The sequence below is a fragment of the Rhinolophus sinicus genome, chromosome 7 (assembly GCF_057876585.1).
Source record: "Rhinolophus sinicus isolate RSI-liver-muscle chromosome 7, RSI-T2T, whole genome shotgun sequence".
Lineage (NCBI taxonomy): Eukaryota > Metazoa > Chordata > Mammalia > Chiroptera > Rhinolophidae > Rhinolophus > Rhinolophus sinicus.
Window position 1 is genome coordinate 44,177,712 of NC_142507.1, and position 24,024 is coordinate 44,201,735.

General features: G+C 36.4%; 1 protein-coding gene across 3 annotated transcripts in view; it reads left to right on the top strand.

The window, feature by feature from the left end:
• Window positions 1–24,024, top strand: part of RAP1A (RAP1A, member of RAS oncogene family) — a 68,920-nt gene that overhangs the window by 2,634 nt on the left and 42,262 nt on the right. The window contains exon 1 of one of the 3 annotated variants that reach the window (XM_019730434.3): window positions 4,929–5,001. The exons of the other annotated variants lie outside the window; for them this stretch is intronic. The gene's annotated coding sequence lies outside the window, so the exon portion shown is untranslated. Of the gene's footprint in view, window positions 1–4,928; window positions 5,002–24,024 lie in introns of those variants that run through there. 3 annotated transcript variants of the gene reach the window in all.

The window sequence follows — 24,024 nt, forward strand, 5'->3', positions numbered from 1 at the left end:
GAGGTGAGGAGATGTGTATTCTCTGGGGGAAAAAGGGTACAAGCAAAGAGGACAAGTGCAAAGACACCTCAGTGTACTTGGTCTTTTTTAGGACAGCGAGGAGGCCAGTAAGCAAGAGGGCCACCAAGAGAGTTTGACGTTAGAGAATTAGCTGGGGCCACACTGTAAGGCCTTGGGAAGAAGAATGAGATGGTTTTGAGCCGAAGGGAGACCTGTTCTCACTGAAGTTTGTGAGCATCATCCTGGCTGTTGTGTGGAAGTCAACTTGGGGCGCGGGGAGCAAGAGTGGAGGAAGCAGGAAGACCAATGAGGTTAATCTTAATTTTAAATCTTTTTCAGCGGTTGCAAACAGTCCATCTACCTGCTGTTGGGCATAGAAGTAGCTTCCTTCCCCCCTCATTAAAATGACAATGAAATGAACATGTTTGTATATGCAACATTTTCTCCTTTTGGAATATTTCCTGGGGGTTGATTTCCAGAAGGACTACTGAATCAAAGTATGTGAATATGTTTGTGTTCTTGGTGTATCTATGGATCCTTCAAAGAGTGGGTTGTACTTATTAAAGTGATCACCACAGTTGTTGATCTGAAGTTTCATGGTAATGTCACTTTCATTGAGTATTATCATTTAATACTTTAAAATTTTGAGTTATAAAAAGAGATCTTTTAAATTGTTAGGTTTAATTTTCTAATAGCTCGTATTTGGAGCTTGTGTATTATTAGCTCAGAGAAATGAATTAGCGTCTCTACTCTCAGGGAGTTTTACATTCTGTTTATTTTGTAATCTAATAGTTGAGTTTCTGCAAATCTTGCCAAAGTTCACTGTTAACCCATGAACTTTGTTATATGTGGTTAATGATCTTTTATATAAAATCAGCATTCCAATCAAGCATTTAGTTTTTCTTTTTCTTTTTTCCTTTTTTCCCCTTCCGCCCCCACCCCCACTCCAGTTCAAACCCTTGTTTCTCAGTCTAGTTGTGTAGGACACAGCTCCCTGGCCCATGCTGGTATTATGAGCCGGACGCTCCCCCGGCTGAGGCAGCCAGTTGCCAGTCGTCGGTCGGCCACTCACAGCAGCTCATGGTAGCCCAGGGCAGCTCATGATGGCTGCCGGCCTCTCACGCTGCCTGCCGGCCACTCACAGTGTCCACCAGCCACTCATGGCATTACTTGGTAGCCCACGGCAGCTCACGCTAACCTCCAGCTGCTCACAGCAGCCCAGCTCCAGGGAGAGCTGTTGTTCACTATCTTAGCTGTAGAGGGCGCAGCTCACTGGCCCATGCGGGAATCGAACTAGCGGCCTCAGCATTAGGAGTTTGGCCCTCCAACCATCTGAGCCTCTGTGCCGGCCCGCATTTAATTTTTCAAACTCAGAATTCCTTTTTCTCCCCCCTTACAAAGGGATTTTTTTAATGGTATCTGTAATTTGTTTGTATGTCTTTAGAATTTTACAACTGTGACAGCCCCATGTTTTGGTCTTTGCAATAAATTATGCAACCTGGTACTCAGTTGAGGACTCTCACAGTTGAAGTTTTAAATTGTTGTAATTCTTTATAGTTATTCAAAACAGAGAGTATTGTTTCTGTTAAATAAGGTCAGCATTGCATCTTTGAAATTTTATTTATTTTTTTAAGGGAGGATGATACCAGTCTGTTTTGATAGAAATCATACCACTATGAAGGCATTGGTCAGCATTTCTGGTTGTGAAATCTAGCTGGCTTGATTTGGCATGAGCAGGGAACTCCAATATCTATGAAGTGAGTGGTTGAACTAATGGAGTTACCTGCAAGCACCTAGCACAGTGTCTTGATACATGCTAGGGACCCAGCGAATGAGTGTTCATTGAACCTCAGATAACCTCTAAGCTTCCAGTTCTAAAATTCTCCTATTTTAGGAATTCAATAAAAATATCTCATATAAAGCATTTATATCATAATGTTGTGGTGAGTTTAAAATTGTGAATACAAATTTCCTCCTAATGTTCCTTTTCAAATTAAACTTATAAATTTAAAAAAGTTACGGCATATTTCCAAATATTTTCTGCTCATTCTGATATCATGTGTGTTGCCTGAGTTAATGCCAATCACATGGAAAAGATTAGTGTTAAACAAATATACTTAGGTTTGCATATGTTACTGAGGTAGGTGAAGCATCCAATTTTTCCTTTTTTGTGGATGAAATTTGGGGTAGTTTTTACTGTGCTTTTCAGTCTTTTCATGCACAGAGATAATATTGGCCCATTCATTCACGTTTTGAATTTTTGTAATAGTGGTTATGGGTTTGCACTGAATGGTTCACATAATCTCTCCCTTCCCCTTCACAGTTTTGAGATGACTGGTTAAGAGGGCAGTTTGTTTCAAAGTTAAATGATCCAAGTGAGTATTGAACCTATAAGCTTAGTTTATCATGGTATTCTGATCAATAAGGCAATTCAACAGAGAACTATGCCATGCTCTCATTTCTGCTTGAAAATAGGCCTTTTAGAAGTAGAAGGTACACGTGTGCACCAATAAGAAACAGGAAATTGTGTGTGATGATTAAGGTGAAGTTGAGACAAGAAATATTGTACATCTTTTTATAAGTGGTCTAACAACCCTTCTCATGTGATTTTCAGAAGTACGTGATATATACATGGAGGATTCAATATGTTCTATGAAATTAAGTTGAATCATTAGACAAGTTAATGGCTTTTTTGTACCAATGACTTCTTTATTTAAGCTGTATAAATTTAAGTAGATAAATCTGGGGGGAAAAATTTTCTTTCCCAGATACAGATTCCTATCTTTAGCCTATTTATTACTTCACATTGAAAGAGGGTGGTTCAAAGTGTGGAATGGTAAAGTTAACCAAATTTGGAATTAAATGTGTAATCCATGTTTGGTTCTAGAATACATTTAAATTAGGCAATATTTCATAAGAATAGGAAATGCCAAACTACACATTGTAACTGATAAAATATATTGTTGGATTAATTAAAACTTGAACTGCCTTAGGTTGAACTCAGGAGTATATATACCTATAACAATAATGGTTGTTTGCTGTGCTATATTGTATTATTGTGGTTGTAAAAAAATAACTGCTAAGGATAGAACTATGGTTTAGTTATCAACTACAAAAGTGTAAAGTAATAGAGGCACAAAGAACTGGCTACAACTGCTTTTCTTGGACAAATCCCAAATGCAGCTTGTAAGATTCTAAGTTAGTAGTAGTAGGAAATTCTCCCTTATTGCAGACTGAACATTTCAGATTTGTCAGATGTGTAACCCAGAGAGAAAATTCATTCACTGTATTTTCAGTGATATTTTTAAATTCATTTATAAATAGAATCATTTTGTTCCAGAGAAGTATTATAGAACATTAAACAAATAACCATGACTTAATGACTTTAACAGTTGAAATTTAACACTCATCTTTTGATTTTATGTAGTTTTCAGTATCTAGTCTAAATCATTGATGTCTTTTGAAACACTTTTTAAATTAAATTGTATGCTCGTGAAAACGTTGCATAATTTCATTAGTAGATTTCAGATTCAGTCATTGAACAGATGTTTGAGTGACCCAATATTAGGCTCTTTGATGGAAGCTTCTATTTAAGGAATTTATAAGCTACTAATTTATTTTCTTTGCCAGAACCTGACATATGTTTTATAAATAAATGTTGTATTTTCATGGTAGAATAAAAATAGAATGATATTAATGTCTAAGTAAAATATTTTAAATTCTCTCTTAGTTGCTTATCAACTGTTTCTGTGGCCTTATTTTCTAACAGCTTTTTAGTGTTTTATCAGTTTCCCAATTGTTTAAAATATAACAAAATAAGAATTGTTTGCTGCCTATTAACTTCAGTCCAAGACTTTTTGTTTCTCAAGTTGCTTTTCTGCATATATGTCACTTTGTGGGGAAGTTTATTTTCTTGTTCAGCTAGCAATTTAAATTCTATGTTTAATGTGAGAAGTTTGGTTTTTTTTTTAGTACAGCTTAATATTTTTTCTACACTGATTAAAATCATCCTGTGCCATTAAAGTTAACTATCCACTAGAATAGAAATGTGCATATAGATAAAATGCATCAGTGTATATTTTTAGTGAATGTTGGTAGCTTGCCTGCTTTATTTTCAAGTCCCCCAACGCCCCCCTCCCCAGAGCTAACTGTGATGTACTTAAAAGGCAACAAAAGTACATTTACTTAATTTGCAAAATGAGAATAGTTTTTCTGATTTTGCCATTTTTGCATGTTTTGAGTTAGGATTAATTGGATGTTTATTATTTTCACTAAACACAGTAAAAGAGTTCAACTGTGGTGCTTTCTGTTGGAGTATTGGCTGACTTTTAGTTAGTGAGCCTTATGCAATTCCATGAACACTATTGCGTTTTGGATGGCATTCTTTATACAATCTAACAGTAAATGGGAGCGTAAAAGAAGCTGGAAACAAAAGAAGTTTGACATCTTCTTCGCACTAGGAAATGTAGTTTCTATTTCAAGTAATATGCCCTTGTTAGGTTCTGGATCATTTTCAGTGCTTAAAACTGCTTAAACATTTTTTCCTGTTTAAAGTAATTCATGTTCCATTGTGACAAATTTGGAAAAGAACACAAATGTAAAGAAATATTGAAAAGCCCCCATAAACATGTCACCCAGAAATAATTATGAGTAACATTTTAATGTGCATTTTTCTAGCTCTGTCCTTGTATGTACAGATTTTTTAATTTCTAAAAAAATTGGAATTACACTTTTACGTGGACCGTTTTTCTTCTACTTTTTTTTCTCTGAACAAGATACTGGTCTCCTACCTACTGTGGGACTTTTTAGGTTGATTCTTTGTAATATTACTATTTTAAATAACACCGGGGCAAACCTTTTAATACACTTATCTTTGATTACATCTCTTTTTTTTTTTCTTTCTTTAGGATAGGTTCTCAGAAGTGGGATAACTGGATCAGAGGGTGGTTGCCCTGTGTATAAGAATGTGTGTCTCACTGCACCCTCAATGGCATTGAGTAGGTCAGTTTTTACAATCTTTGCCAATTTGGTAGATATCTTTTACATTTCCTGGGTGGTAATCACAAAATCCTTACATTATTAATAATCTGTGAAACCGTCATTAGTGATTTGCAGTCATCTTTCAAAAAGTTGGTTAGAATGAATTTCTTTGAAAATATTTCAGGTGAAAGTAATCCTTGTGACATAAAAAGATATTCCTTGAAGTTACAATTTGCACGTTGTTCTTTTATTGGAAAGAAATAGCATTTTAATGTCTCCCTTTACTAAAATGACAAACACGAGAAAGCTTATTTTTATAGCATGTAGTAAGAAATATGATGTAAGGCTAAATTTCTTCAGATAGATTGAAAGGGGTAGTCACGTGGTTCGGACTAAAAAATAAACACTTAAGTGTTTAGAGTAATGGCCCTAGAGGTAGGCAGCCTGGGTTCAAATCCTTGCCTTGCCACTTACTGAGTACATGATTTGAGGCAACTTAGTGTATCATTCGAGGTAACTTACTAAATATATGACTTGATGTTTCTGAACTTTGGCTTTGTCATCTTTAAAAGGAGATAATACCTACTTCATAGGATTGTTGAGAGGATTTGAAATACTGTGTGAGACTGGTTGGCATATAGAAGCCATTTAATAAAAGCTATTGTTAAATTTGAGTGAGTTTTTTGCTTTTTGCCCGTTTGGGTGGGTGGGGCAGGAGATGACATTTGTGTGGCCTTGCTTACGTGATTAAATGCAGAGATGCAAAATGGCTGTGAGCAATGGCAGCTGGAGGGGAGTGGTAGACATTCTTTGTGGTAGGAATGGCATGAGCCAATATAGAAAGTTCAGGACAAGCTGCTGGAGGACAGGAGCCTGATTTGACAGAAGCCTAGGATTGTATAATTAGCAAACATAGTGATAAGGCCGCAAACGTAGATTGAGGCTAGAATTTGGATGCTAGGCTGAGAAGTACAGACTTTATTCAGGAGTGCAAGAAGTTTTGATGATGAGGAACATGATTCCATCTTTTGGAAGATGAATCTGGCTACCGAGTACAGAATGAATTGAGGAAGAAAGACAGGGACGCTGTTTCTAATAGCACAGGTAAGATACGAGCATTTAAAGGAAAATGAGGGGAAGTTGCAGAGAGTCACTGTTGTGAAGATCTCTGGATCTTTAAGTGTAGCAGAGGAATTCAAAAGAAAACAGCTGAATCTAAGAGAGAGGCTATGTGGAGTTAGGCAACCTCCAAAAGAAGACACCGTAGGACTCAGTACAGTTTGGGTGTTGCTACCTTTTTTAAGCAATTGGAAGGTAAAAGATTCCTGTTCATCAGTGAAAAGCATATGTTGATGCTGTTTCTTTGACAAATTTATAGTCTCCTCAGATATTTCATTTATTTAGTGTTTCAGTTCTTAGTTAACAGGGAATCCTCATGTTTAGATATTGAATTTCTGGAATGTATTATCTTAAAATACTTCAACGTAAGGTGAAATCCTTTGCGTGTGGTCTTTCCAGGATTTGTAAATGTGACTGGGCTTCAGGAGCATCAGCTGTGTGAGGAGAAGTAATGAATGAAAAGTGAAGTGTAGACTTCGTGTTTGTTAAGCAGCTTAGAATGTTGAGGGCAGTGAAATGTGGAACAATGAAAACTAGGAAATAGACCACATGATATTTAGAAAAAATATTTTAGTACTTCTCTCCCTTCCCTCTTAATTTCTTAATAAAAAAAAAAGTTTGCAAATGCCATTCTTAGTCATTCTGGTACCTGGTCTGCTTCTACGCTAATTGCACTTTCCACTTGGCTAAATAACACATTAAGGAAGTTAGCCCAAAGGTTGATATTACTATTTCTTTTTGAGTGGCCGAGTAAACTCACATGACTGTGAATTATCTGCTAGCTATCTTCCTATAGTGTTACCAGTTGAGAAAAAACGCAAACCTCCAATTTTAAAAAAATAAATACAGGTTTGTGATACTTTCAAGGTGTTTGCATTTTTTAAACCACTGAGTTGTTAGACCTGTCTAAATGTTTCTTTTAGTTTTCAGATCTTTTCTAAACTCAGAAATAAAGTCCTTATTGTTGATTTGTATTCAGCTCTCTTCCTTTTAAAAGTACCCTTGAAAATATTTTAAAATTACAGTCATGTGCCACCTAACATTTCTGTCAGTGACAGACCGCATATACGATGCTGGTCCCATAAGATGATCATGGAGCTGCAGAATTCCTTTCTCCTACTTACAGTCGTATCGAAATGCATTCCTCACGTGTCTGTGACGATGTTGGTGTACACAAACCTGCCGTGCCGCCACTTCCATAAAAGTATAGCACGTACAATATGTACAATACATACTATTTGATAATGATAATAAATGACTGTTAGTGCTTTTATGTATTTACTGTACTATACTTTTTATCGTTAATTTAGTGTACTCTTTCTACTTAGTAAAAAAAGAGTTGCTATAAAACAATGTGCCACATCATGCCAGCAGAAGCCTCATGTACCTCGTGTTTACTGTGTCTTTTGATTGCATCACTGTGTCTCATGCTTGGTTTAATCTCCTGTTGTTTTAGAATTCAGTGTAGCCCGAGTGTACGTGTTTACAAAGTCTGCAGGAGCCTGCAGTCATGTCCTTCCCATCCATGCCCCCCCCCACTGACTCGCCACAGCAACTCTGTCCCGTAAGCTCTGTTCATAAGTGCCTTATACAAGTGTGCCATTTTTTTCTTTTGTACTGTATTTTTACTGTACCCATTCTATGTTTAGATACACGAATACTTACCATTGTGTTAAATTACCTGCAGTACTCAGTGCAGTAACATGCTGTACAGTATTGTAGTCTAGGAGCAATGGGCTGTACCATCTAGGTTTGTGTAAGTGCACTCTGACGTTCACGCAAAGATGAAATCGCCAAATAATGCATTTCTCAGAATATATTCGCATTGTAAAGCAGGGCATGACTGTAATAAGCAAACGCCACACATAGTATTAGTGATTGTGTATGTGTTACTTTTTACAAAGTACCATCTTTTTCTTATGTGAAATACAAAAACCCAAATCTGGTAACTGAATGATACTTGGTTTACTAAAGAGACTTCAGATATTCAAAACAGTTATTTAATGTTGCAAACTATAAGATTCCAGTTGAGTCTGTTTTGAATTGGCTCAAAGGTGTTTCTGCTTGTCAACAGAAATCAGAACTATAACCATTCTCCTAGGAGTGATGACTCTTACCCTTTCCCCGTCTTCCCCAACCGTAGCTGAGAACGGGATCTTCCCTGGTCTGGCCCATTCTGGTGCTGTCACCATGGTGGCAGCCGTGGCTTCCCCAGTATGGATGTCTTCCATTCTTAGAAGCCTGCTTTCATCTTGGCAGGAAAAATATGTTATTAGATTGAGAGGCTTGTAGCTCATGATATACTATTATAGGAAATTACTTAAAAATTATGATAAATTATTGTATAATTATTTTTTTTTTAATTCACTCAATTTTTACATGAGATGACATAGGAAGTGTGTGAAACAGGAATAGACTTTCATGTTCTGTCCCAAAGGATTAAAATAAAGAACATAAAGTCTGTTGGTAAAATATGGTGTACATTTTTCTTACTCTTTTTATCAAAAGAGCATTTTTTTCTTAATCCTTTTAAATCAGCAATTTTGAATGCTAAACATAAGTTCTTGACTAAGAAATCAAAATCCATCCCCAAAATAATCTTGAACAGTTTGGCTAGTTAACCCATCCAGCAAATATTTATTGATTGTTGGGTGCCTGGTACTATTCCAGGAACTGGAGATGGAATAGTTAATAAGACTTGCTCTTATGGCGCTCTTTATACCAATGTGGTTTGGTGGTGGTGGAAAGAAACAAATAGTGAACAAAATAATTTCAGAGGTCACAGATGCCATGAAGAAGCAATAACAGGATGAAATGATAGAGAGTGATGGCAGGGTCTAGCCTAAGTGTTGAGGAAAAGCTCCCTGAGATGATGGTATTTAATCTGAGACCTGAGGGACAAAAAGCCAGACGTGACCATCTGCAAGAAGAGTGAACCAGGCAGAGGGCCCAGTTGGTTCACAAGCCCCACAGTGGGAAGCAGCTCGTCATGTCGGAGAAGGGTGTCGCGCTAAGCTGAGATGAGACTGGAAGGTGAGGCTGGCAAGGGACAAATCACTGAAGTCAGTGGTGAAGGATTTGTATTTTCTTCTTAGAAATACAATGGGTGGACATCGGATATCACTACCTATCTTTATGGATAAATATGTGTAACTTTGAAGATGGTGTTACTAATGATACAGGGGTTGAAACACATCTACAGGTAATTAGTAGTTTCTCTAGACATAGAAAATTACTAACTTACGGTACACAAACCGTGTTTCCCCTAAAATAAGGTCTAGCCGGACCATCAGCTCTAATGTGTCTTTTGGAGCAAAAATTAATACAAGACCCGGTTTTATTTTATAATGTAAGACCGGGTATAATATATAATAAATATAATGTAATACTGGGTCTTATATTAATTTTTACTCCAAAAGATGCATTAGAGCTGATTGTCCGGCTAGGTCTTATTTTTGGGGAAACACGGAATTATGTTTTCTCAGGGGTCTGCTGAGGTATGAGTGAATTATTTTTAGTATTGCAAACAGCCTAATGAAAAGTATACTTGCTATCAATAGATTTATACAGATGAAATACTATGTATCTTCGCTTTGACCGATAATTACATAATGTCTCAAACTCTTTAAGACTAATTATCACAAATCATTGTCAAACATTTTGGTGATTTGCAAGCTGTTAATGCAATAAAAATTGTGCCTGTACCTCGAGAACCTAACTATTCATTAGTTTTCATGTCTTTTGCCAATTAGAGAGTTCTAATTAGCCATTACTTATCTGATTAATGAAATGTCAATGCAGTTGGTAGGTAAAAACCTTTAAAGACATGGACTCCATGGAGACTATAAGTTTTTCATAGTAAAGTTGAGAACCACTGATAAATGTCCTAATCTCTAGAGGGGCCTCCTGGGAGAGGGGGACTATTACTTTCTTGAAGGTAAAGCCCTTGCATCTCATTTAATCCACACAGCAAATCTGCAAAATGAATATTGCCCATTTTTTACAGATGATGAAACTCAAAGTCTTTAACTATATAATTTATGAAAATTCAAAAACTCTAATTACAGAATAATGCTGACAGGAAACTACCAGAAGCAGGGACTGTTGCAGTAGAAAGTATAAAATAGGTGATCAGTAAATATTTGCATTTTGCTACATGCAAACATGAGCGAATGAATGATTGTCAGTAGGTGAATGGCAGGAGACTGCCTCTGTCACTATAATCCTTTCTTTGGTACAACACACTATTTTTCTTCCAGATGAGTCTAGAAAATTCTTCAGAAATGAATGACTTCACCTATCTTTTTTCTGTACAAAACGCCTTCCTCCCCCATGAGGTTTAAGTTACTTAAAATAAATCACACAGTAAAAATCCTGAAGAGGGGAATAAAAACCAGAAACATGGAAACTGTAATTTTCACTGAAATTTTAGCTGTCTGAGTAGTCTGTAATGTTTTCAGCTTTTTTTAAGAAAAATCTGCTATAAACCCTTGTATTCACGTTCATTGTATTACCTTTTGGTTCTGTTTGTATATAATATTTTTAATGTGTTAAAAACTTACTGTAGTTCTCTGAAATGCGATGGTCGAACAACAGTTGAAATTATTAAGTAGCCAACACTAGGTGTCCATCTAATCTCTGTTTCAGTTGTGTGGGGGCATGTGTTTCTGCTCTATATTTAGTACAACAAAGTGTGTGGTTCAGAAATATGAACTGATCATTCATTTAATATAATAGTAGGGTTAAAAAAATACATAATGTGGTAAATTGTTTTACAACTGATGTTAATAAGGAGGCAGAGAAATAGTATAAGGTCTCTAATCTGCATGTTTTACAGTTTCTAGTCCTTCAGGTGAGTTACCACCTAATACTCTGAGGTTTAGAGTTCTCTGAGATGATTACCAAATAGGCATGAATGCCTAAGGGATGAACGGAGGTGCAGATAATTGAGAGTTTTAAAGAAACTATTTTAGTAGCAGGTTGCGAAAAGGAAGGGATTATGATACGGGATTTACACGTGGAAGTTGCTGTGCTTGACTGGAAAAGACATTTTCACAAAAAGAGAAATGAAATTGATGAACTGAAGGCTCTGAGGAGATAACGTAGAACATGAAGAAAGAACAGTTTAGGTTAGTTGTGGGCCTGCAGGGACCGTCAGAGAGAATGTGACAAATCTCACCTTTTCATGGCATTTTCACTGCTTCATGAAGTGTGGGTCAGTTTTGTTGGTTTGAGTTGCAAGTACATACGCTTAGAATGAAGAGGGTGGTTTTGTGAAGGAACATTTAAAATTTTATTTCTAGATGTCTGAGACTAAGGCTATAATATGACTGGTTTTATAAAAGATAACTGATATTTTGGTTCTTGGTATCCTCAAAGTGCTCTTTTTGTTTTTTGTGGGGTTTGTTTGTGTGTGTTTTTTTAATAGATTTCTATATGACAGCTTTTAGACGTACTGTTGTATCCCACTGCTCTCCATTCTAATCGTATAATTGGTTTAGTGTGAAATTTTCATGCTTCAGAAATTTGTTTTGCATAAAAAGTACAAGTATCAATTTGCCCTACAGATGTGTATATCTAAAAATTGATGAGAGTGTAATTTTAGTAAATTTAATTATTTAAGAATATCAGATTAACTTAAGAAAAACCATGGGCAATTGTGTTTGGAAGGTGAATCTTATCTCTCAGACCCATCTTTGTTTGTTTAGATTTTCAGATATTAAGTTATTTTGATGGTGTTTCTTTTAAACATCCCTATAAGTCTGGAACTTAAGTAACTCAAAATTAGTCAACTGTTATACTGTTTTTTTAAAAAGTTCCAGTGGCTTTTGAATATTGAATAGCACACTTCAGACAAACTTGATTGTAAAACATCCCTTTGAATTATAAGTGTTTAGTAATTTCTCACTTGTACTCAAATGTCATAATTTTTACATGGGAATATGACAGCATTATAATTTAAGAACCAACCAAAATCAGCAGTTGAAACCATGGGTTGGAGGATTTCAGATGCTGTAGTTATTCTGTCCTTATTATGCTTTAGACTTGGACTGCTGTCATCGATAGAACAAGCTTGAGTTTGTGTCACCACTCAGTGCCATCTGCTTGCTGTGGATGTAAGCAATAGGCCTTAGATACTGGAAATAAAGAATCATCACTTTGTGGTGGTGTTCGCTGGCTCTGCTTCGGTTCAAGGGTACTGAGCTGAGCTTGCTATCTACAGGGAATTGTCACCGTTTTGATCTTTTGCAACCATAACACTTCCACAACCGTGTGTTCAATGTCTTCTGTGCATTGACATGCTGAAGATGGACATGCCAGATTTTTTAGTGCAAAGAAAATGCCTTCAAATCAGGAAAATTTTCAAATGATTTTTTAAAAACAAATACTTATAAAAGAGAATTCTTCAGATGAAGGACCCACCATCCCCTCTCCACTTTGTGGTTAATTTTTACAATATAACAATTTTTTTTTTTTTTTAGTCCAAAGTGTTTTGTAGAAAATCAGTTATAAAATTGCACTCATCGGCATATTTTTAAAAAGTGCTCTGTTGTTAAGGGAGAAAAGGCAGATTACCAATGTTTTCATAGTATGGTTTCAGTTTTTATTTTTACAAAATGTCTATTCACATAGACTGAAAGGAAACACCAAAAGAGTTATCTTCTGTTGGGATTACAGGTGATATTTTTTTGATCTTCCAAACTCAATACATTCTTCATATATTTTATAATTAGAAAATGGAAGTTTCTAAAATGAATTCATTATAGAGTATGAAATTTAAAACTTTTAAAGATGAAGATTCTTAGGGGGTGAAATAAGTTAAAGGCCTTACAAAGGAATTAATAAACAGACTGCATTCCTGAGATGGAATTATATGTAATGATAAAATCTGTACTTTGAAACAAAATCAAACAAAATTAGGTTGCCATTTTCTGGGTGCAGGGAATGAGAGAAAATGGGAAAAGTATTGTCCCATTGATATATGAAGACTTAAAAGACTTTTGTTTGATTCTTCTAACTCAGATTTGCCTCAGTTACATTCATTTATGTACTGTTTTATGGATAATTGTTTAATTAGAGGATTTAAACTTATTTCTATAAATGGTATGCCAAATCTCACTTTGAACATTTAGCCGTTGAATAATGTATTTGTGATCAGCAGGAAAGACTCTCGGTGAAAATTTGAGTGTAGTGCCTACCAGCTGTTACTTCACCTCTTTATTTCTCGTTTTTTTCATCTATAAAGTGGAAAAAGAATAGTACCTATTTCTTAGACGTGTTTGCGGATTAAGTAAGTATGCCTGGCATACAAAAAGCACTTAAATATTATTGCTGGCATTACTACTACTATCACCAAAAGTTGGCATTGATGTCTGTAAGAAATTGGAGTAGAAGATGGCTAGGGACTGGAGCAATTCCCCACGCTTTATAGCCACTATTTTGACTAACCCTGTGTATTCTCTTTTAGTTAAGTGGGACTGTTAGCTATGCACTTAGGTAGTGCCATTATTTATGTATACAGTAAATCCTGGCATTCGTGGTTTAATGTTTTAAACTCAGCGCATTTAACATGGGAGGTTTGTAATTTGGTGTAGGCAAAATTTTGCATATTGCAAGGCTGACGTGCCACTAAGTATGTTCACTGGAGAATTGAGTGTAGCTGACAGCAACCCCGTTATTATTACCCAGCGGTGACTTTTGTTCCCTACTTGTCTAATTTCCATCATAGGATTAAAAACTGAATAACGGTGCCCTGAGAAAGCCAGTGGTAAATGCTAGTTTTTGCAGATTTAACTGAAGTGTATTCTAGTGGCAAAATTTAAGAATATTGCTTATTTCTTTTATATTTTTTGCAATGCCTTGTGCCTAGCACAGATAATGACTAATAGGGTGTGTGTGATTGTTTGTCAAGAAATTTGAATCCTCAAATTCCTTAAAGGAAAGGGAGGAGTTTACCAGGTATTCCTAGATTTCCGGACCTGTAGGTTAGTGTTATTTTTACCACTCTAGTATATAATTTTAAAAATTTCTTAGACTAAATTAAAACCTATCAGTCCTGATTTCATGTTTCCATGGAGTGGTATGTGCCTCATTTAATAAAGGGCACTAGCCTCATCCATCCACAAAAATACTGATTTTATTAGGTCTGAGGGGGGCCATAGAATCTGCAGTTTACTCCTCCAGGTGACCCCCAGGTGACTGTGATGCAATACTTTATGTTTCATAATGAAAATTAATGGCATGTCTTAACTTTTTATTGTATGTTCCTCTTTAATTAGTTCAATGTATATATTTATTCAAACCAAGTAATACCAACTTAATTGTAGAAAAAATGAGAAACTACCAATGAGGCAATGTTTCTCAATCTTTTTTATCATCACTTGTTCACCCACCTCAGCCTGTTTAGATATTTTTTCCTAATCGCCCGCCTCCTGAAATTTTGATACCACAGATACAATATATATTTGTTTATGTATGTTAATCTGTGCTTTATATACTAAACGAGTTAAGTTGGGGTTTTTTTGGACCCCCTCTAGAGCTAATTTTTACCCCCTTGGGGGCAGTGTTACCCCTGTTGAGTATGCGTGCAATAAGCTAAAAGAAAAACCACCTTCCAGCCTGTTAACATTTTGGTATGTATCTTTCCCAGTGGTTTTCAGTGCATATTTTTTTTCCATAAAAAAATGAGATCAGATGTATAATACTTTATGCTCCCTATTTAAAATATGTTGTGAATTTTTCATGAAAATATATTTTAATAGTGTCATAGCTAATGGATAAATAATGTATAGTATTCCATTGCGTGCATTTGTCATCATTTCTTTAAATGACTCCCTATGGTTTTCAATTTTTTATTATAAAACCTCTGCTCTGGATATCATTGAATATCAATTTTCCCATGCGTCTTATTTTCTTAGGATAAATTCCAAGAAGTAGAATTATTTTAGTCTATACATTTTAATGTTTATGATTATGTATTACTTAGAAAGTGGCAATCCCTTTCCACAAGGACAACCAACGTTAATGTGAATATTTGTCCAGTTTTTTCCTGTATATATTCTAACAAATAGTTTTATATAGCTGTACCCATCTATCTTTTTTAAAAGACTAGATTGAACTTTAACTGTGGCAATTACTTTGTCTAAGGTGTTTTGATCACCATGTCACTATATATAATTCCTACCTCATTCTTTTTAGCAATATTCTGCTGTGTTGATGTACAGTAATTTATCCATTCTGATATTTGGAGGACTTTTTGTTTCCTAGCTTTTTGTTTCTGTCACACGCCTTTCTTTGCTTGTGTTTTTCTGTAATATAGATTCCCATTTATGGTGGAATTGCTGGGTTATTTAAGAATTGGAAGCACTTTATATGCTTGAGTCTTTTTTTAGGCTTCCTCTTCTTTTTCATTCCTTTATTTGCCTACTCTGAGGTTGGTAGTACTAGATTCTAATTACTGTAACTTTATAGTGTTGTACTTTTATATCTGGAAATATAAAATGTTTCATTAAGAAGGCAGATGTGCCTGTCTCTTTTTCAGATTACAAGTTGCAGTTTTAAGTTTGGCTGTTTGTTTGTTTTTTAAAGACATGTATATGTATTTTAACTGGGCTGGAATAATACAGATTTTTGAGGATTGACATTTTTCAGCTTGAGACCTTTTAGCTCCTGGCAGTAATTCAGAACTCTAAAAGCACCTCTCAAATTGGAAAGTGAACAAACAAGCTGTTGAGCTGTGAGCTTTCTGGGACTATCTGGAACCACAACATTTCTGTCTAATATGCCTTTTAATCTTTGGTTTATTGATTGAAGTATCTTGGACATATACTCTCTGCTGTCTAACTTTTATTCCTTCTGGTGATGTTCTTATTTTAGATATCCTGTGCTATTTCTGATAGAGTTCCTTTGTATATTGTCTCTAGAGTTATTCATACATGTTTTTTGAGGTTTAGAGTCTCAAAAAGTTAAAAATATCAGAATACATACGTATATGGTAACACTTTGCAGTGAATTAGCACTTGATTTTCACACTCTTAATCTAGTATTTTTGCTGGATTCAAGCAGTTTTCTCTATGGGCATCTATTAAACATTGCAAAACAGTCATGCTTTGGATTTCAAAGTAGAAATGTTTTTAGGTTTTTTTAAGAAGCACTCATTTTTTTCTGGGGCAGTTTCTCCTTTAAATTTAATTACTCACACCATGACTAAAATCTTTGAATGTTGATTCTGACCCTACTAACTATGATTCTATGAGCTAATCTTGTTCTTTCAGATACACTCTTAAGTGAGACTTCCAAATGCTCTTAGTGTTCTGGAAGAGTCAGTTTACCTTTGTAAAGAAAAATCTCTTCTGAGAGTGCTATGCTCCCCACTAGGATGAAGACTAATTATAATGAATATAATAAATATTTGGGGTGGCCGATGGCTCAGTTGGTCAGAGCGCGAGTTCTGAACAACAGGGATGCTGGTTCGATTCCCACATGGGCCAGTGAGCTGCACCCTCCACAGCTAGATTGAAGAACAACTTGGAACTGATGGGCCCTGGAGAAATACACTGTTCCCCAATATTCCTCAATAAAATAAAATAAAATAAAATGATATTCAGTGCCTAGGCAATTCAGACAGGACTGCTTTCTAAGAATAGCCTCTCTTTCACTTGAGTTGTCACCACAGCTACAGAGGTTCACCTTGCTTTGCGGCGTGGCTCTTCATCTAGAGGAGTGAAAAGCCTTCGCAGTGATAATCTTTTCTTTGCTTGATATTTTTTAAAAAATTAACATCTCAAATGTGATTTTGTCTGTTGAGGCTTACACTTCACCAGGTTGGAGATTTATTCTTTGGTACAGAATTTAACTTAACCATTGTGAATATATGTGAAACTGGATCCTCAGAATGACAGCAGCAAACGTGGCAACCCACGCTTGAGCCGTGACTCCTTAGGACTTCAGACCTTGGGCCACGCCTGTGTGATTGCTGGGGCACGGCTTTACCATCCCTATTGCCTTCTTTGTTTTCTGAAGCTGCATCGAAAACTTCAGATTCATTTAAATGAATGGTCCTTATAAGGAGGATATTTGATTTTAACAAAATGTATGAAATTATTAATGATTATAAAATGTATAATAGACATTTGAAGTTTGCAAAACTTCAAAATGTTTCCATTTTATTATTTCTCATTATTTAAAATATTTTCCTATCACATTAAGTGTTGTGATAGATTACTACCAGTAAGACTTTAATTAGTAATAGCCTTCTGGTAGAAAAGATTCTTTAATAGGTTTGTTAGAGTATACATCTCCACTGCACGTAGAAATTGGGGAGATTATATGTTTTGTGCTCTCACAAAAAGTAAACTGCTTTTCAGGAAAGCATAAAGCAATTTTTATTAGCTCTGCATATAATTATTTTATCCTGTTCAAAGTATAATTAAAGTAATCCTTGGATATTTTTTAGTCACACTTTATTTTTACAAATTCATTATTTTTAACTAAACAAGCAATACATTATGAAAAAGAAATGCCGATCAAGTAAAAATTACAGATAAGGCAAAAATTATAGTTACCGTTTGCCATGTATGCTTACAGGGATTTCGTGTCTAAATACACTCGTACATACTACATATATAGAAATATTTAGTTTGTTTTCATACCTGCTTTAAAAAAAGAAAATCCAGATATAGAGGTGAGACAAAGACTAGAAATGTTCTTTACTAGCATGCTGGTGTAGTAAATAAAAATTCTGTTCTTCAAAGACAAGGTTTGTCAACTTCCCCCGTCTCTACCTTTGCTCCTCCCCTCACCTGTATTCTTGTAATTACCACTCTTCTGCTTGGAAGGAGAGAAGTATAGTGCGGTGGGTTTTAACCGTGGCTTGGCTGAACATTAGAATTAACTGAGGAGTTTGGAGAAGTATCCCCATCTTGGCTGCACAGTCCAGATACTTTTATTTAATTGGTCATGAGGAGGCAAGACACGTGGCAGGAGAACATGCTATATCTCAGCTGGCATATGGAACCTTCCTGAGCTTCTGAGTTCAGGCTTGATTGTGGGAAGACAATGACTGAGTCCAGGGGGGTGTCTTCCTCAGTTTCCTGCCCTTAAGAAGGAAGATAGGCGTTGCTTTTGTAATCCCTCAAGTTCTCTAAGGACTGCACTGCCACACACTTCTTCATTTATTCCAGTGTTGGTTCATCTATAGTTTGTAACACCTTAATTCTAAGAAAATCAACACCATTAATGCACTGCAAATTAAATAGGCAAAATGAGTGATAAAGCAGTGTGGTTAACCACACAGATGCTAGAGCCAGACTCCGGGGTGGTAATCCTGATTCTGTAATTTTTGTCCATTGAGTTTGGGCAAGTTTGTTTTAGCCTCTCTGCCACATATGCATATAAGGTGGGGATAGTAGTCTCTGCCTCATAGGAATGTCGTGAGGATTAAAAATATTAATATATGTAAAGTGCTAAAACAGTATTTTTTACATGGTAAGTACTCAATAAATAATAGTTAAAATTAATTTATTCCTTTTCTTGTATCTTCTTTTTTAATATTTCCTACTCTTTTTCTTTCCTCTTGAAGATAAATTAATGCTATCTCTGATGAATTATAGCAGGGGTCAGCAAATATTTTTCTGTTAAGGGCCAAATAATAAAAATTTTAGGTTTTTAAGGCCATACAGTCTCTGTTGCAATATGCAGTTTTGCTGTTGTAAGACCGATTACTACCAACAAGATTGACTCAGTAAGCAACAAACTCCCAACAAACAAAAATCGTGGACTGGATAACTTCACAGGTGAATTTAACCAAACTTCAAAAAACAATACCTATCCTTCTCATACTATTTCAAGAGGAGAGAAGGCTCCCAGCTCATTTTACAAGGCCACCATTATCCTGGATTCTAAAACCAGAAAAAGACATTACAAAAAAAGAAAATTATAGGCCAGTATCCCTGATGAACATAGATGCAAAAGTCCTTAAAATATTAACAAACCGAATTCAGCAATACATTAAAAACATCATGTACCATGATCAAGTAAGGTTTATTCCTAAGATGCCAGGTTGGCTCAATATCTGCAAGTCAATCACTACATAAACAAAATGAAGGCTAAAAATCATATGATTGTATCAATAGATGTAGAAAAAGCATTTGACAAAACCCAACATCCATTTATGATAAAAACTCTCAGTAAAGTGGGCATAGAGGGAACATACCTCAACACAATAAAGGCCATACATGACAAACCCACAGCCAACATCACACTCAAAAGGGAAATGCTAAAAGTATTTTCCTTAAGATCAGGAACAAGACAAGGATGTCCACTTTCACCACTTTTATTCGACATAGTGGTGGCAGTCCTAGCCACAGCAATCAGACAAGAAAAAGAAATAAAAGGCATCCAGTTTAGAAAGGAAGAAGTAAAACTGTCATTATTTGCAGTTGACATGATATTATATATACAGAACCCTAAATATTCCATCAAAAACTTAGAAATAGTAAATGAATTCAGTGAAATAGTAGGATAAAAATTAAACGTCAGACCCGAAACCATGAAACTCTTAGGAGAAAACAGACCGTAAACTCTCTGCCATTGGTCTTAGTAATATTTTTTCCGATCTGTCTCTTCTAACAAGGGAAACAAAAGACAAAGTAAACAAATGGGACTATATCAAACTAAAAAGTTTTTTCACACAAAACCATCAACAAAATGAAAAGACAGTCTGCTGAATGGGAGAAGATATTTGCCAATGATACATACAAGAAGCAGTTAATATCCAAAATGTATAAGGAAGTCATACAACTTAACACCAGGAAAACAAGCCATTAAAAAAAAAAATGGGCAGAGGACCTGAATAGACATTTCTCCAAAGAGGACATACAGATGGCCAACAGATATGAAAAGATGCTCAACATCATTAATCATCAGCAAAATGCAAATTAAAACACAGTGAGATACCACCTCACACCTATCAGAATGGCTATCATCGATAAACAAGTGTTGACGGGGATGTAGAGAAAGGGGAACTCTCATGCACTGTTGGTGGGGTTACAAATTGGTGCAGCCATTATGGAAAACAGTATGGACGTTCCCCCAAAAAATTAAACATAGAACTACATTATGACCCAGCAATTCCATTTCTGGGTGTTAACCTGAAGAAATTCAAAATATTAATTTGAAGAGATATGTGTACCCGTATGTCCATTGCAGCATTTACAATAGCCAAGATATGGAGGCAACCTAAGTGTCCATCGATAGACAATTGGATAAAGAAGAGGTGGTACATACATACAGTGGAATACAGTGGTACTCCGGTTTTCAAATGTCTCCGTTGACGAACACCGTAAACCTCCAGTTGACGAACACTAAATTTTATGGATCTATGGTATCATTAGATAGTAAAATTCATGCTAAATTTGCATTTTTAGGGGTTGATTTTACAGGTCTGGAACAGATTAATCCATTTTGCATTACTTTCTATGGGGAAAACCGTGCCTCTGTTTTCGAATGTTTCAGAACTTAAATGGTCTTCCAGAACGGATTATGTTCAAAAACCGAGGTACCACTGTATTACTAGCCATAAAAAAACGAGTGAAATCTTACCATTTGCAACAACATGGATAGACCTAGAGGGTGTTATGCTAAGTGAAATAAGTCAGAGAAAGACAAATACCATATGATTTCACTTATATGTGGAATCTAAAGAACAAATTAAATGAACAAAAAACAGAAACAAACTCACAGATACAGAGAACAAACATGGTTGCCAGTTGGGAGGGTGGTTGGGGGGCTGGGTGAAAAAGGTGAAGGGATTAAGTAGAAATTGGTAGTTACAAACAGTCATGGGGACGCAGTCCAGTATTGTAATAACTATGTCTGGTGTCAGATGGGTACTAGACCTATTGGAGCACTTCATAAGTTACTTAAATGTCTAACCACTGTGCTGTACACCTGAAACCAATAGAAAACAATATTGTCAACTGTAATTGAAAAATAAACCCTGCTGTCATAGGACAAAAGGAGATATATAAACAAATGAGCATGGCTGTGTCCACTTTATTTATGGACACTGAAATTTAAATTTCACATTAAGTACTATTTTTCTTTTGATCAAGTCATTTAAGAATGTACAAACCATTTTTAGTTTACAGGCCACACAGAAATAGACAGTGACCCAGATTCGGCCTGTGGATCACAGTTTGCTGATCCCTGAACTAGTGTAAAGGAACCTGCGCGACAATGTTAGACACCCTTTCTTCAGCATGCCTTCATTCTTTAATTTCACTGTATTGTGGAGGAATCTAGAAAATTAGCGTTATTGCCATTAACGTTCAGAATTCAAAATTCTACTTACAGCTTTGATCTTAAACTATTACCACATGTTGTGAAACTGAACTCTATGGAGACTCCTCCTCAAACAGTGGCGTATGGTATAGTTGCACTTAGGGTTCTTTGGTTGCAAGCAACAGAAGCAGACTTGGTCTTGTTCTCAGCACCAGTGTATAATAGGTGTTTGTGTTAGTCGGGTTTCGCCAGAGAAACAGGCCAGTGGGATACACACATGCACACACCCATACCCTACATACACTTTGTGTGTGTGTGTGTGTGTGTGTGTGTGTGTGTGTGTTTGTGTGTGTGTAGAAAGATTTATTTCAAGGAACTGGCATATGCGATTGTGGAGGCTGGCAAGGCCAACTGGGAACTCTGGTGGCCTTGTGACAGAAGTTCTTCAGTGAATTCTGTTTTGCCTTTAAGGTCTTTCAGCTGATTGGATGAGGCCTCCCATTGCTGACAATCTCCTTAAAGTCAACTGATTGTAGATGTTAACCACATTTTACGTAATACCTTCACAGCAAACCCCAGATTAGTCTTTGTTTGACTAACTGGGTACTAGCCAAGTTGATATACAACTAACCATCACATAGTTCAATAAATATTTTTCCAATAAAAGGATGAACAAATGCCTAAAATGGTGTTTACTTGAAGGATGGTGTCTAACAGAATTTAAGTAAGAAACGAACATGCAGGCTTCAGGAAGCCTGAGAAGAACCAGTTTGCAGAGAGGTCTGGACCTGGGCAGCAGGAACGAACGGTGTCTTTAGTTTCCCACAGTCAGGAGAATAGGTGCCAACCTTTTCTGTCTTCGCACCATTCAGCTCAGGAGTCTGCTTCTCGGGAAATTCCTCCTGGTTGGCCTAGCTTGAGATTGGGTGGGATGTCTCCCTGCGAGTGGAGGGTGGGGCATCCTGATTGACATTCCCAGCAGTACTGTAGTGAGACAAGGGTTATTTCCTAACAGTCTGGATGCTGTTACCAAAAGGAGGAAGGGATACTAGACATGCAGAAGTAACACATGTCCACTTTACCGACTTTTTTGTTTTTAATTGGGGGGTATTGGGGAACAGTGTGTTTTTCCAGGACCCATCAGATCCATGTCAAGTCGTCGTTTTCAATCTAGTTGTGGAGGGTGCAGCTCAGCTCCAAGTCAAGTTGTTTTCAATCTAGTTGTGGAGGGCACAGCTCACCGGCCGATGTGGGACTCGAACCGACGACGTTGGTGTTATGAGCACCGCACTCTAACCACTGAGCCACCCGGCCGCCCCACTTTACCACCTCTTGATAGCTACCCACATAGAGGGATATCTGGTGAGGCGTATGTAGACCAGGGCCAGATCATGGAAAACTGGTCTGGGCGGAAACAGGCTGATTTGGGGGGAAACAGGAATACATGGAATAGAGGGGCTGGGCAAAGAATAATTCCAACAAAGATAGTAATAATGATAAAGAGCAAACACTTATAGATTTTACTCTGCTAGGTACATTTATAAGTGTGCTTTAAAGGTACTAACTCAGTTACTCAAAATAACCCTATGAAGTAGGCACTATTATCTCCACGAGGAAACTGATGCACAGAGAGGTTCAGACATTGGCTAGGATTACAGAGCAAGTCAAGTGACAGCTGGACTTGAAACCCAGGAAGTTAGTGGGTTCCAAAGTCCACGCTCAGTTACTACACTGACGATCAGCCTTGGAGGGGTCCAGGCTTAGGAGGGAAGGAGAGGAGACGACGAAGGATCGAAGTGTCTGAAATGTCAGCGAGGTGGACAAAAGGAAATTAATTTAGACAGTTATCAGTAATTCTTAATGATCAGGAGCTTTTTTCATGAGTCATGTTTGGACTGCACAATTCTCTTTGCTCCATTTTTGTGTGCTGATAGCAAGATATTCTTATAAAAGTAAACCTGTTTCCTTTGGTATGTGTGCTTCACCACAACTGGTTTTGACAGAATCCCTAGTAAATTACCGGATTTTTTCTACTCTTTCTCTTCTCTCCAAAACACTGATTTGGCAGGCTTTTTCATTTTAGTGTGTTTGTATCCACTGGTATACTTCTGCCCGTTTGGGGGGTGGGGGGCAGCCCTGCCAGTTACAGCTAGAGATGCTTTGTTCTAATTTTTAGTATAGCATGTGTCTGTAAGTTCTCCACGAGATTTCCTTTTCCTTTTTTTTTTTCTTTTAACCTGGTGCCCAATTAGCAGACTAAGGGAATCAAGAATGAATGCATCCCTCAGAGTGGCCCCCCTCAGTGCTTGGCTTTTGCCAACAATTTTTGTTGTAATTGTAAAATGTAAACCAACATTTTTGAGTAAATGGATGATAGTACTTTTTTCCTTGTTAAAATTAGGTAACTGGTTTTATTTTTCTTTCTCTCTCAGTGCCTCATATCCTTAGTAGGTAGACATAATAAATATTTGTGATATTAGGGACTATTACATATTTTTTTCTGTGTTAAGCTAGATATCAAGGTGTAAGTTTGATGTTTGCTGTGCTCGGTATGTCGTTCATGTTCATTTGGGCTAACATTTCAATTATTTGCTTCTAGCCAGTGAAAGATATCGTTAGAAACAGGGCTCTAGATCTAATACA